Here is a 12,854-nt window from a genome sequence, read left to right as displayed (position 1 = left end):
TGGGTTTTGCCTGTGTCGGAACTGTAGAACAGGAGCTCTTTGGCCCTCCTTACCCCCTCCAGCAGTGAGGGAATGAAGGATTGTCTGGGGAGAGGAATGCCAGTTGCCCCAACTCCAAAACAAAAAGTTTTGTGGCTTCCGGGGAAAAAAAAGGGGGCTAAAGGTGGGCTGTGGAGGGCTAGTGAGAGAAGTGTGTGCAGGGAGAACAGAATGGGACATAGGACTTGAAGTGAAAGGAAAACCTGAGAGAACTGGGGTGGAGTGTGCAAGAAAACCCAGGAAGCTATTAGTGGGTGCGAGAGGACTGGAACTGCAAAAGCAGGATTTGTCCTTCAGCCACACAGCGGTTCCCATTGCCAAGACACTGCATGCAGTGAGCACGTACCCCTGAACATGAGCCTTGGGACCCGCTCCCTGGCACTGGCAACTGCAGAGCAGTGTGGGCAGATGCCTCCTCAAATCCCTGTTTCCTGACCTGCCTTGCTGTCCCACCACAGCCGACAGTCTCCTTGCCTGCAGGACAGCACAGCTCCTTGGCTGCAGAAGGAGCTCTGCTCCCTCACATGGGAGACAGGGCCCCTGTGTGCACCCTCATCCTGCAGCAAACAGGATCCTTCTCCCAGCCAGCGGGGCCAGATGCTGCACTGCTGGTTTGGCATGGTTCCTTCCTCCACCAGGGCCACTGAGGAGCTGGCCTAGTTGTAGTTGCTGGTGTTTAGATGTTTAATGGAGATGAGCTAATTCCCAGGGAGAGATTACTTAAAATATCTAATTACTGTTTGAAGTATGAATGTGTGACATAGATGGAGCTTGTACTCCCACACACAGAGGACCTAAAAAAGCTATTTTTTGGACACCTACTGCCATAATCTCCATCTAACGTTCAGTATTTGTTTACGTTATATATGCTAAAATTGAAGTGGAAGAAAATCCAGCACCAGAGCAGATTTTCTGAGATCCCTGCTAGAGCAGTCGAAGCTAGAAATTGTGCCTATGACAGAAGCTGCTGAATTGTTTTCTCTAGCTACCTCAGCCGGCAGTAATCAAGTGGAAGACAAATAAATGGGTGAGCAAGTGTTTCACACTGCAATGCTTTGAAGAAGAAATCACAGGCCTGGACCCTATACCCTTAAAAAAAAAAAAAAAAAAAAAAGGTAAGACCCTGCCACAGTCCCAGAAACATTAATAGTGATAAGATGGCTCTTGACTTTAATTACTTTTCTGAGAGGTCTTAGCTGTATTCTAGTTTTAAATATTACGTCCTGGAAGGAATACAAACCTTGGCCAAAAAACATTCAGTAGGCATTGGCGATGTCAGAAGGAGCAGGGTGTTCTGGCCACCTCTCCTGATTGTGGAGCCTCCATGTAGCCCTGTCTTTGTTCCAGAGGCTTTCAGGTAAGAGAGGCAGGTCAAAGATGTTGACACCTCCCTGGGGCCAAGACACTGCTGCTCCACCACAGAACTCTGTAGCCTGAGGTTCATCACTTGCTGTCTTTGTGCCTCCCTTTCTCCCCTTTAATGGGGATGCTGTGAAGGTGAGTACATTGAAGATCAGTAGGCACTCAGATACTGCAGCAAAATGGGCAAATGAATGAAACAGGGGCAGGTAAGGCTATGTGAGGAATTGGGATATGAAAGTGCCTCTCTGCAGCTGCAAGAGGCAGTGAATTGGGCAGAAGTTGCAAGCAAATGATACAGACGTGGACACCTGAGACTCATCCGGTTCTGATGCTTAAATATCTAAAAATTCATTCCTCCATTAGCAAACATGCTCTAGTCCTTTAGTGGGCCTTGGTAGCTCACTAGATTCATGAAGTCATCCAGACTTCCTTTCACCATAAGTCATCTACTGATTTGTTTCCAACACTTCTGGTTTCAGTGAAAGCTTTCCTGGCACAGGATACCATTCAGTTATCCTGTGTTTTTGTGTTGAGATTCATTGCCCTCACTTTTCATCAATGCAAGGACGGAGCAACAAGAACAGTAACTATGTCAGTCCCACAGAAGGGGGAGGGATGGCTCAGAAGAGAACCCAAGTGTTTATTTTGGTTTTTAAGCCTCTGATAATGGGAAGCAAACCATGCACAAAGCACTCTATGATAGAACTGGACTAAAGCAAGATCTCTCAGATCCCAGGCCAGGAATGCTCTGCTTTCTACAGGAAGAGAAATACACTTGGTTGAAGGCACTGCTGGATCCTTTCAAACGTCTTCAAATTGCACTACTCCTAATGACAACAATAAAAGTTGACTTTAATACCTAACATTGGAACATGCTAGAGAAAGTAAAGGAATTTCGAAGTGTGAGTTTGCTTCCCATTTTATAAGGTCTGGTAGGAGGACTGTGGAGGACTGCCTCATGAGTACAGAAGTCCTGCTGCCTCCAGGCAAGGAGCACCACCACTTGCCTTTGAAAGCTCTGGTGTTAAATCCCTTCCTTGTGAGACAACACAAGGACAAGAAACCTCAGAAGGGCCTGTATTGCATCACAGCAGGAGGCCAGCCTGCCATAGGAGCATCTGAGTTTCACTCTGTTTATGATGAAGAGGAAGCTTGAGAGCTTTATCAAAATAGAATTTGCTTCCCAAAAAACCCAGCACAAGAGTGTGTAGGTCTGAATTTCCCAGAAGATGCACGGCTTGAATAGCTATTAAGTTTCATAAAGAAATAATAAAGAAGCAAAGCTTGAATGAAGGATGTAGGAGAACTGTACACAAACCTGACATTTATGTTCACATCACTGCTTTCATGGACCAGGGCCCCCAATCTTACCGTAATCTTAATCTGGTTTTAATTTAGAACTAGCACATAACAAGACAAGTAAAAAGTGCATATCAAGTTTTTGAGCCTAGGGGCAAGACAGCTGTTTTTAGTAGTAAGTTGAACATTTGATATGTCTCCATAAACTGTGCTTGGGCTCTGGAAGGGCCTAAGCCATGACACGGTGAGGGAAGTGGGAGGAAGGAAGGAATGGACTGATCACCTGCCAAGTCAGAGGCAAGACATCAACTGGGGTAAGTCCCAGCAATGGCAAAGCCTTGTTCTGTGTCTACGCTGCAGAGTGCCTATTTGCACCTTGTAGCTATGCCCTCACCCGTTGAGCTCTTGGAGAAGTTTTCCTGCTAGCCCTTCTGGAGGGATCAGGCTAGAAAAGCAGTGAGTAGTGAAAAGGCAGTGGAAAAGCCAATAAATATGGAAAAGGCTATAAGCAGGACGTGAGATACCAGAATACAAAGACCCTCTTCAGAAGCAGGCTGCAGGAAACCTCAGAGAAGATTCAAGAGCAGTACTTGTGCCTCACTTACTGGAGGCATGGCAGCAGTGCATTTCTTTGTGCAGTGAGTATTTGTGCTTGCCTCTACCAATTACAGCTACCCTGGGCAAATAAAACTGCTGCTCCTGCTGGCAATTAAAAAAGGTCGTCTTTGGCTAGAATTAAGCATTTTCATGGGGGTGTCTGGGAAAACTGTATGAAGACAGATTAGCCCCTGTAGCCTGAAGATCATCAGATTTGCAGCAGACATAAGGAGCTACTGGAGAGACCCTTTCCTGAGAGTCTTACTTTTGCAAGGGGGCAAAGATGTCACTGCCTGTTCTGATAAAAAAAACTGTTAAGAATTCTTGGTAAGAAATCGTGCACCAGTGCAGGCCAGGACACACAGCATCTTGCTGTGGTAGTGGTAACACAGCAGGCAAGTGGTACTGTGCATGTCACATACATGCAGGCATACCTATGGTGTGCTTGTGCAGGTTACCTGGTTGAAACTATTCTAAATGAGAAGCAATTCACACTGAAGTACCCTTATCTTACAACAACAAGAGAGCAGCTTCCCTGAGCAAAAGGGTTAATTTTTTTTTTTGTAATAAAAAAGCCTAAACAGATAAAAGATCTGTGTTTTCACTCTTCCAGATGAGTCCTGCCAACTTGCTCAGCCTAAGGGCACAGCTCAGTACAAGGCACAGGCAGCATGATGAGCCTAAACAGCAACAGCTTCATCTGCTATTCTCTTCCATCCTCTGAAGCCACAAAATCCAGAGGGAATTAAAAGTATTCTGCCTGCAGAGCCCATCAGCCAACCATTATAATTTGGCCATGAAATACACAACCATAGACTAGCAAGCACAATTAGCTAATAAGATTGGTGCTTCATCATAATCCTTTTTTAAGTAGGCTGCTGACAGAGTAATTTTGACACCAAAATAGCATCACAGGAAATGCATATTCCCTGAAACTCATTGTGTGTTCAATTAAACAATGTTACAAATAAGTGATTTTCATCATGGGCTGTCACAGGGCAGAATGTATCTGTAGAATGCTGTGCTCAGATCTGTGCTGGCACACAAATTTTGTGTGTCATACCCTTCACTCAAGCATGGCCAGAAGGGCATGGTGAGGAGTGCTTGCTGCAGTGGTTTTAGGGTGCCCACAGCTCCCACACACGGACCTCAGCTGCTACAGGCACTGTGGCTGCCCAGCTGTGGGCTCAGCTCTGCAGTATCATCCATAAATAACTCCATTCAGTTCAACTCTGCTCACACAGACGTATTTATTTCTCTGGGGTACTGCAGGCCTGCTCTTTCCCCTCTGCCTGAGGATCAGGTAACCAAAACAGATGTGCTCGTTTCACTGCAGACTATTTCAGGAAGCTCATAGAAAATGGCATTTGCTGGGGCTGCCAGATCACCCTAGCAGCTCAGAGCTCATTAGAGCACCTAATATAATGCCTCAGCAATGTGCAACTGTTTCCCACAGCATGTATGGATGAACAGTGCTCCCAGGGTTTGGAAGGCCCTCAGCGATGGTATTTCCACTGTCCCAACTGGGAGATGTGAGTACAGCTCTCTGAAACGAATTTGCAACATTTTCTTTCGCCTCTAGTTTCTACTGCAAGAGAAAATTGCTCCCTTTTATATATATTCTAGGCCCCTAACAAACCAGCAAAGAGCAATTTGTCTACTGAGACCCTGTGACATGAAATCTTTCACCACAAAAATAATCCTGGTGCAACGTTTCCAGTCTTCAAAGGCATCTCCTGGACCAGCTCCAGTTTGGGACAGCTCTATTCCTGACATGAGCTGCAGTGCTGCAGCGGGGTGATATGGCTTCAAACCACCCTTCGTGCCCTCTGTAATCTCGGTAATCTCAGTGCCCCCTCTGCCTGCTCCAAGGGTGGACTCACATCTGTGCCAGGGTTACTATGCCATTTGCTACTGTCTTAGTTAAAGGGCTACTGCCAGCTCAAAGACATTTTGACAGATGCTAATGGTGTGTGCCCCCATCTCCCTCCTCCACTGAGAGGGGACTGACTTGTGTCGACATTTGTCCCCCTGCAGCCTGTGATCCAGGCACCTGGTGTGATACCGGTGCTGGACACAGCCAGCCTATGAGTGCTAGTAGGAGCATGGACAGATAAAGAAGGTTGCCTCTCAACTGGCTTAAACAAAGTTAGGAGATGGTGCACAAGGCACTGGCATTGCCGTATCTGACTTCCCCCAGCTCCCATCCTTGCCTCCTCCCACTAGCTTATCAGAATGTGACCCAAGGCAGTGCACCAGAGGCTATTGCTCTCCAAGAGGTAGCAGGAAATTTGCCTCCTGGGCAAAGGTGATAACCTCCCTTTGTGTTTCAGTTACGGTAAATGTAGGACAGGGTCATAAAATTAATTTCACGCTCCTGAGCTTCTTGTGCTTAAGGAGAGTTATGGCTTATCATGCCCAGCTGCACTGTGTTTTTTTTTTCCTTCTGCCAGTCTTCTACTGTACAGTTGCACTTTGCTGCAGGAGATGGGAAGTTAAGGGGTCAGAGCCATCCTCCATTGCTGCTCTCCTAAGGGGGCACACAAACATGCAACATTGCCTTCACAGAGATGCAGAACTGTGACTTTCAACCCTTTTATAGTTCTCTTCTTGGCCTTGAGGCTCGTATTGCCTGAGTCACCTTTTTTACCTCACTTCAATCACTCTGGTCCTATTTTTTCATTTTCTTTGAACATAGCGGGGATCTCCATGTCACAGGCAAGACTCAGTCTGTGCTTTTGCTGTCCATATCCTCAGCCACTTTCCTTCTCTTGTGTGCCTTACGTCCCTTCTTTTCCTCCACACTGTCACTCGAGCAGAGCCCTGGTTATGCCTCCTGGTCACTCCTCTAGTTCTCTACTGTTCCCTCTTGTTTTCCCAGAGCAAGCTCTTGGCCCCAGCGTTGAACACCCTGTGTGATCTTCACCTGTCCCCCAACCAGACCTTCCCTCTCTGACACCTCTCTGGTCTTCCAGCTCAGACCTGAGGTGCCATACAGCTGTGGCTGCTCAACCTGACTCTTGTTCCTGCAATCTGGGACAATGTTCCTCGTCTTTCCCCCTTTCCTCTGTCCTTTGCCATATCAAATTTGTCTGTCTCAGTTCAAACATCTCTTGGGGAATTTAACTGTCCTCATCCTGCAACTCTGTCTTGCCCCTATAACTTCACTGAAGATAGGCAGATGGACCACAGCTTCAAATCTCTGCCCTGACTTTTACAAGATCAGTTGATGACCATGCTGCTATTTTAAGCTCTAATCTGCTTGCTTTGGAGCTAAATGCTGGCAACAGAGAACACAGATGCATATCTACTTCCTTGTACCTCCATGCTGTGGTTCCTGTCTCTGTGTAAGTGGGTAATTGTGCATTGCTTGGTAAACCAGCAGTCCCACTCTAATACAAAATGTAACTAGTGGAATTTCAATTGCACTTGGCTCTGTCTTCCCTTAATTTCACTGCAAGCAATGTGGAGGACAGAAATGCAGTTTCAAGTGCTTTTAAACATCTTACCCTAACATGATTCAAACAAGGACCGAGAGGCCTTATTTTCTACTTCATTCTTCAAGCACCATTGAAGTGAAAGTGTGGGATGCAGTGTGCCTTGTTGGCACAGCACTCTGCAAAAGGCAACAAAACCATAAATACAAGCAGCAATCTGTTTACATTTCACTCAGATGGCCTAAACTGAGATCTAAACAACTTTAAAGCTTTGTTTTAGAGTGTGTTTTGCCTTTGGTCTAGTTATAATTCAAATACTATGATTTATTTCAAGTGCTCCCTCTGAGAAGACAAGAGGAAGTTATGTGCCCCACACCAGCTCCTGTTTGGAAAAGACTTGTCTTGATTTCTGCATGATTTTACTGCACTTTACAACTGAAACCCTGGAGCACCCTAAAGTGATTAGTGTCTTCAGTACCTGGCATTTTTAAATTAAAACTTCCTTCAGTTAGTGACAATTGTAGGCTGTAGTGCCACATGTTCTTATCTACCCCTCCTCCGAGAGACCACAGCTGGCGGGCAGTAGACCCACATGATTCTGAGCATGCAGATCACCCATACATGCAAGTTCTTTTAATGACAGTGGTCCTATGGTGTCCTCTTCTGTGAGGACCCTTGGCATCCCCTGGTGAATGAGGGCTGTGGGGCACAGGGCCAGGCAGGTGCCTGCAAAAGCAGGGACTGAGGGAACCTGGGACATGGGTGGGGACAGGGAATGCTGCAAGGTGCTACTGATACCTGGGTCTGGGGGTGCTTGTGGGGACGCAGCACAAGCCCTGGGATAATGCAAGCCACTGCAAAGCCAGCGAAAATGCTTGCAAATTTGCACTTCCCATCCCTCTGCCTTGTCTTTGCTCTTTAAATCTCTTACAGAGTTCTTCATGTGGCCCCAACAGCTTTAATAAACTCTATTTGCATGAGCAAAACTGCAGCTACTTCAGAAGAAGACATGCCCCAAGGAGGATCCAGTAAAAAACTCAATTATAAATGCCTGTCAGTGAGCTGGAGCTGCCAGTTTGACCAACTGGCCAGCAAATGGCAGGCACTTCAAGCCAGGCACATCAAAATTGTATTAGCAGCAGGCAGCTATTTCTGGAAGAAAGGCATGCACAACGCATAGGTGTTTTCTTGAGGAGGAGAACAGTCTGCTTTCCATTGCAAGACCCTGGCAACAACTGCACTCTCAGAATCACAGAACCATAGAATGGTTTGGGTTGGAAGGGACCTTCAAAGGTCATCTAGTCCAACCCCCTGCAATGAGCAGGGATATCTTCAACCAGATCAGGTTACTCAGAGCCCCATCCAGCCTGACCTTGAATGTCTCCAGGATGGGGCATCTACCACTTCTCTGGGCAACCTGTGCCAGTGTTTCAGCACCCTCATTGTAAAAAGTCTCTTCCTCATGTCCAGCCTGAATCTCCCCTCCTCTGTTTTAAAACCATTACCCCTTGTCCTATCACTACAGGCCCTGCTAAGAAGTCTGTCCCCATCTTTCTTATAGGCCCCTTTTAAGTACTGAAAGGCTGCCATAAGGTCTCCCTGGAACCTTCTCTTCTCCAGGCTGAACAACCACAACTCTTTTTATATTTATATATATATAAAAAACTCTTTTTTATATATATATATATATATGAATATATATATATTATATATATATAACTCCTTTTATATATATATATATATATTCATCAGTGACTTAGATGAGAGACTAGAGTGTACTATCAGCAAGTTTGCTGATGACACCAAGCTGGGAGGAGTGGCTGACACACCAGAAGGCTGTGCTGCCATCCAGCCGGACCTGGACAGGCTGGAGAGTTGGGCAGGGAAAAATGTAATGAAATATAACAAGGGAAAGTGCAGAGTCTTGCATCTGGGTAGGAACAACCCCAGGTTCCAGTATAAGTTGAGGAATGATCCATTAGAGAGCAGTGTAGGGGAGAGGGACCTGGGGTCCTGGTGTACAGCAGGATGACCATGAGCCAGCACTGTGCCCTTGTGGCCAGGAAGGCCAATGGCATCCTGGGGTGTATTAGAAGGGACGTGGTCAGTAGGTCGAGAGAGGTTCTCCTTCCTATCTATTCTGCCCTGCTGAGACCACATCTGGAGTATTGTGTCCAGTTCTGAGCCCCTCAGTTCAAGAAGGACAGGGAACTGCTGGAGAGGGTCCAGCGCAGGGCAACAAAGATGATTAAGGGAGTGGAGCATCTCCCTTATGAGGAAAGGCTGAGGGACCTGGGTCTCTTTAGTTTGGAGAAGAAGAGACTGAGGGGTGACCTCATTAATGTCTATAAATATACAAAGGGTGAGTGTCACGAGGACGGAGCCAGGCTCTTCTCGGTGACAAACAATGGTAGGACAAGGGGTAATGGGTTTAAACTGGAACATAATAGGTTCCACTTAAACTTGAGAAGAAACTTCTTCTCAGTGAGGGTGACAGAATACTGGAACAGGCTGCCCAGGGAGGTTGTGGAGTCTCCTACTCTGGAGAAATTCAAAACCTGCCTGGATACATTCCTGTGTAGCCTCATCTAGGTGTTCCTTCTCCGGCAGAGGGATTGGACTAGGTGATCTTTTGAGGTCCCTTCCAATCCCACACATTCTATGATTCTTTCAGCCTGTCCTCACAGGGGGGCTGTTCCACCTCTCTGATCATCTTCGTGGCCTTCTCCGGACCCTCTGCAATAGATCCATGTCTTTACTGTACTGAGGGCTCCAGAGCTGGACACAGGACTCCAGGTGGAGTCTCACCAGAGCAGAGTAAAGGGGCAGAATCACTTCCCTCGACCTGCTGGCCATGCTCCTTTTGATGCAACCCAGGACACAATTGGCCTTCTGGGCTGTAAGTGGACATTGTCGGCTCATGTCCAACTTTTCACACACCGATTCCCTCAAGTCCTTCTCAGCAGGGCTGCTCTCAATCCCTTCATCCCCCAGCCTGTACTGATACTGGGGGCTGCACTGACCCAGGTGCAGGACCTTGCACTTGGCCTTGTTGAGCCTCATGCGGTTCTCATGGGTCCACTTCTCAAACTTGTCAATGTCCCTCTGGATGGCATCCCATCCCTCAGGTGTGTCAACTGCACCACTCAGCAAGGAGTCATCCACAAACTTGCTGAGGGTGCTCTCAATCCCAATGTCTATGTCATTGATGAAGATATTAAACAGTACTGGTCCCAATATGGATCCCTGAGGGATACCACTTGTCACCGGTGTCCACCCAGACATTGTACCATTGACCACTACCCTCTGGATGTGACCATTCAATCAGTTTCTCATCCACCAAGCAGTCTACCCATCAAATCCAAATCTCTGCAATTTAGAGAGAAAGAAGTTGTGGGGGACTGTGTCAAAGGCTTTACACAATTCCAGACAGACAACATTCATAGGTCTTCCTTTGTCCACTGCTGTAGTTATTCCACCATAGAAGGCCACTGAGTTGGTCAGGCAGGACTTGTCCTTGGTGACACCATGCTGGCTGTCTCGAATCACCTCCCCATTCTCCATGTGCCGTGGCATAGCTTCTAGGAGGATCTGTTCCATTAGCTTCCCAAGCACAGAGGTGAGGCTGACGGGTCGGTAGTTCCAAGGTTTCTCCTTTCTGCCCTTTTTCCAGTCACCAGGGACTTCACCTGACTGCCATGATTTCTCAGACACCATGAAGAGTGGCTTGGCAACTACATCAGCCAATTTCCTCAGGCCTCTGCCATGAATCTCATCAGGTCCCATGGATTTATAAATGTTCAGATTTCTCAAGTGGTGATGAACCTGATCTTCACTTTGCTCCCCCAGTCCTCATCTTGCAGTTCAATCACTCAAGAATTCTGGGAAGAGAGCTTGCCAATGAAGACTAAGGTAAAGAAGTTGTTGAGTAACTCAGCCTTCTCCTTGTCTGTTGTTACCAGTTTGCCAGTCTTGGTCATCAGGGGGGTATGCTTCCTCTGACCTTCCTTTTCTGGCTGACATACCTGTAGAAGCCCTTCTTGTTATTCTTTGCATCTCTTGCCAAATTCAGCTGCAGCTGTGCCTTGGCCTTCCTGACCCCATCTCTGCACAACTGGGCAGTGTCCTTATACTCTTCCCAGGATCCCTGTCCCTGCTTCCACTGCCTGTGCATTTCCTTCTTGCCAGTTAGTTTGACCAGCAGGTCTCAGCTCAGCCATGCCAGCCTCTTGCTCTCCTTACCCGGTTTCTTACACCTGGGGGTTGCAAGTTCTTGTGCTTGCTGGAAATTGTCCTTAAAGATCTGCCAGCTCTGTTCGGTTCCCTTGTCCCCGAGGGCAGTTTACCAGGGGTACCTGTTGACTGACTCCTTGAAGAGCTGCAGGTTGGCCTTCCTAAATTTCAGGGTCCTGACTTCACTCGTCAGCTGTCCCACATCCCTCAGAACTGTGAATTCCACAGCACATTTTCCTTCAGGGAAGATCACAAGGCAGAATAAACCTGTGGAGCTTCACTGATCTGGGGGGCCATCCCACCCTGCAGAGGTAGCTGGCAGACCACTATGGGCACAGGATATCTTCAGTGTCTCAGGCTTTCAGACCACCTGCAGCCCCAAGAGGAGATGCAGGATTGATGTCCATGCCACAGCCTTCAACTCCATCACACCCAGTCTATGCTCTCCATGTGCGCAAGAGCCTCCTCCTGTGCAAAGAGCTTCAGATCCTACCACCCTGCCCAGCAGACTAACTGTAACTAGCAGATAAAACCAACGGGTCATGCACCATGTTTTGGAGCTACAGCATTCCTGCTAGACACTGGTAATCCGCACTCTCCTCTGGCCTGGCAGACTGAAGAAGAGACAATGCCATCAGCTGGGTGTTTGTGGCCACCTACCTGTCACCAGAACCCAGGTGACTTTCCCAGCAGAAGGCAGGGACTTCATTTAACCCAATCTTTTGTGTCTGACAACCACTTTGCAGGGGACAACAGAGCATGCAGGACATGTGACTGCCCTAGGCAAGGAGGGCAAACTAGTCTGCAGCACAAAAACAGGATTAGGAGATCTTGAGCCCATTAAGAGGAGAGAGGCTAATCCTAGGGAGCCTTGTGTCCTTCATGGCACACCAGCACCTACCCACTGCCTGAACATGGACATCATGGCAGGGGTGACCCTGGCACTAGCAGCAGTCTGCCGGTGATTTGTTTTGGGAACCTCTGATAAGGAGAGGGGAGGTCCTGGTGGCAAGCTGAAAAAGTACTGTTCCTTTACTTGTAATGGCCAGAGGAGTGCTGCCGATTGTACTGCCCAGCAAGGTGCAGCCAACCTTGAAAATCTTACTAATTATGCTCCCTCTCTTCCAAACCACAACTGGTCTCTCCACTGAAGTATGTTGGCACTTCTCTCCATAAAGGTTAGAGCTGATATTTCCTTATGTCTTACCTCCCCTTCTCTTTCTCTACTGGACAAATAGTCAGCAGCAGACCTTTTTTCCCAGGTGTACTTGCTTTTATGCCACGTGAATAAGCTCTGCTTCTCTGCTCTTTTTCCTGCTGCTGCCTGTGCTCCTCCCTTGTTTATCTCCTCACTCTGCTTGTCTTCTTTCTGCTTCTGGTTGGCTGCAGGGCTTCTCAAAATCTGCTTTTAAAATGTGAAATGACTTCTGGACTGTGTGGCTCTGGGCCAAGTCTTCATAGGTGATAGCTAAGAAAATGTACTTATTCACTGCTTCTCAACCTGGGTCAAAGGCTTTTCCAAGAGGTGCATCAGCATGAGAGAAGCAACTCCAGAAAAATTACGTGATATGAGGAACTCAGCCTTCGTCTTCATGGATGGGTGAATTCTGAGCAATAAAAGTAACTTCATTTTCACATAATGGGTCTTTTGTTTATTTACAGCAGCTCTCATGAAATCCCTTGGATCTGTTTTATTTAAGTGATGTATATGGGTATGTCCTACCTATACAGATATTTCCTGTGTCCTGAAGAGTTCCTCTCTGTCTCTGGAGGAAAAAAGAAAGAAAAAACAAACAAACAAACAAAAAAAAAAAAAAAGGAAAAAGAAAAAAATTAAAAATAAGAGATTCACAACAGTGAAGTTGAATTAAAGGCCAAACTCAACCA

This window comes from Patagioenas fasciata, chromosome Z (assembly GCF_037038585.1).
Source record: "Patagioenas fasciata isolate bPatFas1 chromosome Z, bPatFas1.hap1, whole genome shotgun sequence".
Taxonomy (NCBI): Eukaryota; Metazoa; Chordata; class Aves; order Columbiformes; family Columbidae; genus Patagioenas; species Patagioenas fasciata.
This window is presented reverse-complemented; position numbering follows the sequence as displayed.